The sequence below is a fragment of the Equus quagga genome, chromosome 14 (genome assembly GCF_021613505.1).
Source record: "Equus quagga isolate Etosha38 chromosome 14, UCLA_HA_Equagga_1.0, whole genome shotgun sequence".
In the NCBI taxonomy this organism is placed as follows: Eukaryota; Metazoa; Chordata; class Mammalia; order Perissodactyla; family Equidae; genus Equus; species Equus quagga.
Window position 1 is genome coordinate 22,321,749 of NC_060280.1, and position 7,864 is coordinate 22,329,612.

Genomic DNA, 7,864 nt, shown 5'->3' on the forward strand with positions numbered 1-7,864 from the left:
TTTTTATTTGGGGTTTTAGGTAGGGGAGGGGGAGAACATGGCCTTGCTGGTCGGAGCTTTCCCACCAGCCTGTCTTTGGCCTTGAGACTACTTGCAGAGAGGAGGAGACCTGTGACCTTGCTGGTCAGCAGCTTTCCCACCTGCCTGTATTTCTTTGTGGGGAGGATATAATCCAAGTGCTTGTCCTTGATGGTGTCTGTCTCCCTGGAGGATAGTGGATTCTGGAGCCAGGAAGCCAGAGAGTAAGCAGGGAATGATTGTTTTGGTTTTAACCCCATATATGCTGGGTTTAATGTGGGGAAATTGATATCAGAGTCGATATCACTAGATTATGTAAAACTTTCATTCTACAGCTGCTTTCTACTTTGTTCCCTCTTCCTTGCAGGAGGAAATTGCTTCTCTAGCTGGGCCCCAAAGATTCTCTCTTTTGAAAGTAAATCTAGGATGTATAAATTGTACCTCCTTCATGTTGCCTGAATATTTTTGAAGCTCTGAGGTCCTGATTTCCTGGTTCCATCTCTTACCATCTGTGTGACCTGGAACAAGTCACTTCATCTATGCCCTAGTGTCCTTAGGTGTCAAGTGGCATTAATAATGGTACTAACTCACAAGGTTCTTCTGAAGATTAAGTGAAATAATATCTGCAAAGTTTTTAGAACAATGCCTGTACTAATAACACTTAGTAAATACTCAATTGTGTTATATGTAATTGTCATTCCTCCATTGTGTTACATATCTCCTCCAAACACAGTCACGATCCGACTCATAGACAAACTGTCATGTTAGGGCAGCCCGGACTTTCTTACTATGTCTGTCTTTTTCTATGTTCTTCAGGGACCAACTAGTGTCATTTTTACCTGGTGCTTGTCAATACATGCTTCTCCAAGGGCCATAACAGACTTTTAATCCATCCCCAATACAAAGCAATTTATTTCTCTCCACTTTTGTCTTAGGTCATTTCCAATTTACAGAAGAGAGTAACGTCCACAGCTCAGTGATGAATTACATACACTACATATGGTACATTCTACAAAGATAAACCCAACAAGAGAAAGGCTGAGTTCTTGCTGCTGCCTCCTGAAGACTCTCTGTTGTCCCTTCTGAAGAGCAGTGAGTAAGAATGAAACCATGGAGCCTAGGAACCAGAATGAATTTGCTTTGCTGGGCTTCCCAGCTCCTGTGCTACTGCGAGCGCTATTCTTTTTCCTTTCTCTGCTGGCCTATGTGTTGGTGCTGACTGAGAACACACTTGTTATTATGACAATTAGGAACTAACCCACCTTTCACAAACCCATGTACTTTTTTCTGGCTAATATGTCCTTTCTGGAGATCTGGTATGTAACTGTCACTATTCCTGAGATGCTAGCTGGCTTTGCTGGGTCCAAACAGGGCCATGGACAGCTAATCTCCTTTGAGGGCTGCATGACACAGCTCTACTTTTTCCTGGGCCTGGGCTGCACTGAGTGTGTCCTTCTTGCCATTATGGCCTATGATCATTATGTGGCCATCTGACATCATCTCCACTACCCTGTTATTGTCAGTGGCTGCCTATGTGTGCAACTGGCAGCAGACTCCTGGGCTGGAGGTTTTGGCATCTCCATGGTCAAAGTTTTTTTCATTTCTTGCCTCTCTTACTGTGGCCCCAACATCATCAACCACTTCGTCTGTGATTTCTCCCCATTGCCCAAGCTTTCATGTGCTGACATATTTACAGCAGAGCTTACAGACTTTGTTCTAGCCATTTTTATCTTTCTGGGGCCACTCCCTGTCCCTGGAGCCTTCTACATGGCCATTAGTGATTCTGTGATGCGCATTCCCTCAGCTTCTGGGCGCCATAAAGCCTTCTCCACCTGTGCCTCTCACCTTACTGTTGTGGTCATGTTCTTTGCAGCCGGTGTCTTCATCCATGCCCTAACAAAGCACTCTCTGCTTTTGACACTAACAAACTGGTCTCTGTATGCTGTCCTTGTACCATTGATCAACTCCATCATTTACTGCTTGTGCAACCAAGAGGTCAAGAGAGCCCTGCCCCATACTCTACCCTTGTACCAGGGCCAGGATGCTAAGCCCAAGAAAACTATCAAAGATGGGTAGAAGGGAGGTGCTAAGTGTTATAAACTGCTCTTAAGCTTGGGATCTTTGTCTTCTATGAAGGTTAGAGGAGATTTTAGGGCCTAAATTAGGGACTAGGGTTTCAAAGGCACCACCAAGGAATTAGTCCAAGAGAAGGAAGAGGGGTGGATGGCAAGCTGGCAGCTAGCAGCTGGATTTCAGCAGGATAGGGCTATAAAATACAGGCTAGAAGTAGGTCCTGTGTTGTCTGCTCTATTGTAATTTGCACAGAGCATGTTCATGAATCACGCTTCCTGGTGGGGTGGAAAAGACTGACTTTGAGCATAAGACATAGCTGCATTTCAATATTTAAACAAGCCAACAAATGCAGAACTTGGGTCTCTCTATATGGCTCCTCGTAGGTTTGCTCCTAGATTTTAGTTCTGAGGCAGAAGGTGTAGAAAAGAGAGGCACAAGGAGGAAACCACCTAAGGAAACACAAGCTTCATTATGGAAAAGCATCAGGAGACTTCTGGATGAGATCTCTTCTAGCCACAGGCCCCTGATTTTAGCCCATGAGGTAACAGCGGGCCAGGAGGCAATGATTCTAGTGTGAGTAACAAGGTAAGGAGACAGGAAACTGAGAATTTTTGTGTTGGTGACATATGATCTTTCGGACCACAGTGGTTTCTAGCTTCATGTCCTGATTTCCTGAGGTCAGTGCCCACATTGAACTAGTGGCTGAATGTAGTTGTTTATTTAATCTTCTGTCTCTATACTATAATCTCCCTGGAGCCAGAGATCACATTTGCTTACTCATCACTTTATTACCATGTCCCAGAATAGTATTTAACACATGGTGGCTATGAAGAAACATAATAAATGAATATAATTAGGAGCCATGTAGGCAAGGCCTTTGTGTCACACCTGTAGATAGGGTTGGCAGGTGCAGGAACTAAACCCCTCATATTTCCCTAGAGTACACGGAGGTACAAATTGGCTCAGCCTTGCTGGAAGAAAATTTGGCAATATGTATTACAGGTGCTAAAAGTATTGAAAACATTCTGATTGAGAAAGATTTATATAGACAGACATTCTTATTTATAATGACAAAAACATGGAAATATGCCAAACTTCCACAAAGAGAGGATTAGTTAAATAAATTATAGTTTATACATTAAATGGAATATTATGCAGATCTTAAAATAACATGATCTAAGTAGAGCTAGTGACATAAAAATATTCCTAATGTAATCAATGCAAAGATGAGGTTATGTAACTATCAAAAGTTATCAGTCTTATCTATTTGTTTGTTTGTTTAAATAAGACTAGAAGGAATTTGACTAAAACATTAGCTGTAACCATGCAATGGACCCCTTATTATTCTGAATTGCATTCTGTGACAAGGGTATTGTTGAGAATATATTTATTTAAATAAACATTTCTCAGCCAATAAAATACACATCTTTATTCATCTGGACAGAGAGATGGTTAGAGAGTATGTCAGCTTGATTTTCAGAAATTTAGCTCCCCAATATTACCGCAGACCCAGAATCCTGAGGACAACAACCAACATGCAGCTTCTTTCTCCAGATATGGGAGCCTTCTGTTGCTGCAACTTGTCTTTCCACAGTTGTCAGCTGTTTAATAAAGTATATGGAAGCCTACTATAAAAATATCAGGCATTATTTTCTAGTTCCTACTTATTAAAAGTTCTGATATAATATTAATATCTATGTGTGCCAAAACAGTTACATAACCTTTTAAGTATCTTATTATTATTATTTATAAATTGTTAGATATAAAGTTTATAAAGTCTATCTCCCAAATGTTCCCATAGAATAACTTTCTGAAAGGGCTAGTGATCTGGGATGGGAGTGTCCTCCTGTGGGCCTCACTATTGTAGCTACTGTAGGAACCTCCTTATAGGTTAAGTCCAACTAACAGGAGGTAACAGCATGATGTGGATTTCTTTCATTGTTCTTTGTTTTTTAAATTTCCAAAATTTTTACAATAAAATGCATTTTTTTTTAGTTTAAAAAAATAACTCTTATTCTGACTTCAAAATTTGAAACCAAATACTTCAGGTATAGGAAGAGTACTTAGCACAGTGTCCTGCACAGGTTCATTTTTCAATAACAATGAATGAGAAGATGTTTGAGTCCATGCAAACCATGGTGGGATTGACGCCTCTCTTGACTCTGACTGCATTTTCAAAGTCATGTGATCCTCATGGCTGAGATTGAATTTGATGTCACAAAACCTAAGATTTTTCAAGTGTAGTATTAATTAGCAGATTAAGTATTCCTCATGCTCCATTGATGTAATTAATTTTTCCCCTAAACCTAGACAGAGGACTTTATTTTATCTCTGTTTCATTTGATCCTGTTTGTTTCAAACCATCTTTATAGTCTGTCAATCTTTCAAACTATTGAATAGATAATGTGACTCTTTTGCAACTTCCTTTGCCAAGGTAGTGTCTGGAGGAAGTCTCCAATCTCCTTTGTCATTACAGGAGTTGGCAGTACTGGATCCAGACTGTGTCTTTTAGGTTGGAGAGATACCCAGAGTGCCCAGAGATGATGAACATCTACAGAACAAGTGACGATCAATGTAGAAGCTTCTGTGCTCAAAACATCTACTGGTTCCCATCAACTTTAATAAATGCCAAGTTTATTAGTCTGCCTTTCAAGTTTCTTCATAGTACGGTCTCAATTTTCCTTTTTGTTTTTATTTTAATTTCTTGCCTACTAAAAACTTATGCAGACGAATTTTAGATTGCAAATAACATTTGTTCTTACTTGAACTTAATAATCAAATATCTCTTACTATTTGCTAACATTTCACATTGAACAAAGTCAGAAAACATCCAAAAACCTTTCTGTAAAAAAGCATGTGAAAAATAACATTCTTTGTAGTACTAAAAACCCTATTTTGCTTCATTAAAAAACCCTGATAGTTATGAAATACAAGTAAAGATTGAGAAACTGTCAAATCAGAGGAGACTAAAGAGACTAGATACCTAAATGGAATTTTGCATCTTAGATTGGATCCTAGAAAAGGTCTATGGAAAAACTGCTAAAATCTTAATAAAATCTTAATAAAACAATAAAATAATTAGTTAACTATAATGTACCAATTTAGAGTCTTAGTTTTGAAACCATGCATGGTAATGTAAGATGAGGATATTAGGTGAAACGGAAACTGAATAAGGGAATATGAGAGCTCTCTTTACTATCTTTAAAAGTTTTCTGTAATCTAAGATTATTCCCAAAAATAGTTTATTTAAAAAAGAAACATATTGATCTTTTTATACTAAGTAATTTAATGGAGTTTGATTGATTCCAGTGACTTTCATCATCATCATCATCATCAGTAAACTGTCCCTTTCTGCATATGGTGATATGTATGGCAATCACTTGGCTTTTATGTCTACACTGAGAAATCTCTTTTGCAAATTTTCCTGGATTTTTAATTCTCATGAAATTCATGCATTGATGTATTTTAATTTAGCTGAATGATAATGGAAAGTTAAAATAAAGTATAATTGAGATATAGTTATTGTTTTATACGTTCAGCAACTCTAACCAATTATACCAGCTCTTCCAGATATCACCATTTCATGCAGGTGAGCAGGAGTGGAAAGTTTCATGCAGTGCAGAGAAGAGAGGGCTTATAGCACAGGTGTTCTCATTTTTTGTCTTAGAGTTATTCCTTTTGGGTGGTACCATCTAGCCTGATTCTCACTTTCTATAGCCTCATTTCATGATGGCCAGTGGTTCAGCCTTCCCAGAATTAGTGTCAACTCACGATATGCCTTTAGACAAAGCATGTGAGTGGGAATACAGGAAGCATTAGGTCCATCATTCTCCATCAAATTCCAAAGAGTCATGCATTGACCATTAGATCCTTTCTAAGATCTGAAGTTTCTCTAGGATTTTTCATTTTTTCAGGTCTATGTTTCACTTCATTCAGCCACCTTTGGGTATTCACAGAGACACGAGTATATGTCCTGGGCCTTCCTTCTTGTAAAACTTCTAGCACTGGATTCTTGATTTTGTGGTTACTGAGGCACAATAAACAGCCGAATCTGAGAGCCCACTAGCCTGAGGACAACCTGACAGACAGAAGGAGTTGACACTTTACATTATTCTTAGCACACAGTGCACACTTCACACATGTTCAGTAAGTGACAGAATGGTTCTGGGAGTTCAAGGCAGTGGGTTTGACCTATACTCACTGCAGAGGCATCCTTATTCCATGGTCTCACCTCTTGTGCCATTACTCTATATCCTTTCTTGTGCTAGTCTCTCTACAGTGAAAGCTCTACTCCTCATTTCCATTGATCAAGTCATGGCTGTGGTTCATATTCTACCACAAGTAATATTTTACATTTGTGTAGTTAGCACAAAGCAGTTTTAGAATTGTTTTCATGTACATACTACTTTTGAAACTAACATTAATGCTATGATGCTGACAAGGGAATTGTTGTATTCCATTCTATGGATAAAGAAACTGAGGAATAAAGAAAATTTTATAAGATCAAATGTCTTAAAAATGATTGAACCAAGATATGACGTCAGCCTCATGGCAGAGTGATCTTGCCTGGGACTCTCTTCCCTCCAACATACAATGAAAAGGAGCATCCATACTCAAGCAGAGGACATCCTAACACAACAAAATGTAGGGCAGAGAGGCTGGATCCCCCATCAGAGGAGCTGGAATGGGGTAAGAGAGAACTTTGCTCCCTCCCCTAAAGTCTGCAATCCACCACCATGGGAGGATCCATGAGGGAAGGAAGTGGGAAGGGGATGCTTGTTCACAGGAATTCCAAGGACTATTTAGGATCCTTGAGGCCTAGAGGGAAGCATTCTAAGGGGGTGAAAGCTTACTTGGGGGGTGACCTAATCAAGCCAACATCCCAGGAGACCAGATAATGAGAGCAGAGTGAGAAAGCCCAGAGAGAGCAGGACAAAGCACTCCTCTCCCCACCCGCCCTGTTCCCACTCCACTGCCTGGGATCTTGGCTGAAGACGGAAGCCTCAGGATATGTGGCTCTCTACCTCCATCCAGTGGCGATGCGCAGTAACTGCAACCAAACAATATCAGAATGCAAAAGACCTGACCCACCTTCTCTAACAACATCAGACACAACATCAAATCTCCAGACCAGAGAGAAAACAACAAATACCCAGAATTCAGTCCTGAGGACACAGAAATATGTAATCTAAATGACAATGAATTCCAAATAGCTACCATCAAAAAACTCAACAGCGTAAAAGAGAATGTAGAGTAACAATTCAACTAGTTCAGGAGCTACTTCACAAAGGAGATTGAGACTATAAAGAAGAATCAATCAGAAATATTAGAGATGAAAGACACAATGGAAGAGATAAGACAAAATACAGATTGCCTGAACACTGGAGTGGACATCATAGAGGAGCATATCAGAATGGTCAAAGATAGACATGTTGAAACACTCCAGACAGAGGAAGAGATTGGACTAAGACTAAAAAGAAATGGAGAAAGTCTCTGAGAAATATCTGACTCAATGAGGAAATGCAACATAAGAATTATAGGTATTCCAGAAGGAGAGGAGAAGGAGAATGGAGCAGAAAGTGTGTTTAAAGAAATAATAGCAGAGAATTTCCCAAACCTAAGGAAAGAGAGGGAAATCTGTGTTGAAGAGGCTTCCAGAACACCTAGATTTATCAATGTAAAAAGACATTGTGCAAGGCATATAGTAGTAAAACTGGCAAAAATGAATGACAAAGAAAGTATACAAAGTGCAGCAAGACAGAAGAAAATAACC

At 39.4% G+C, this 7,864-nt stretch overlaps 1 pseudogene; it reads left to right on the forward strand.

Annotated features, from left to right (window-relative positions):
* Positions 1-1,128: 1,128 nt before the first annotated feature.
* On the forward strand, positions 1,129-2,094 carry LOC124225487 (olfactory receptor 226-like; annotated as a pseudogene).
* Positions 2,095-7,864: the final 5,770 nt, after the last annotated feature.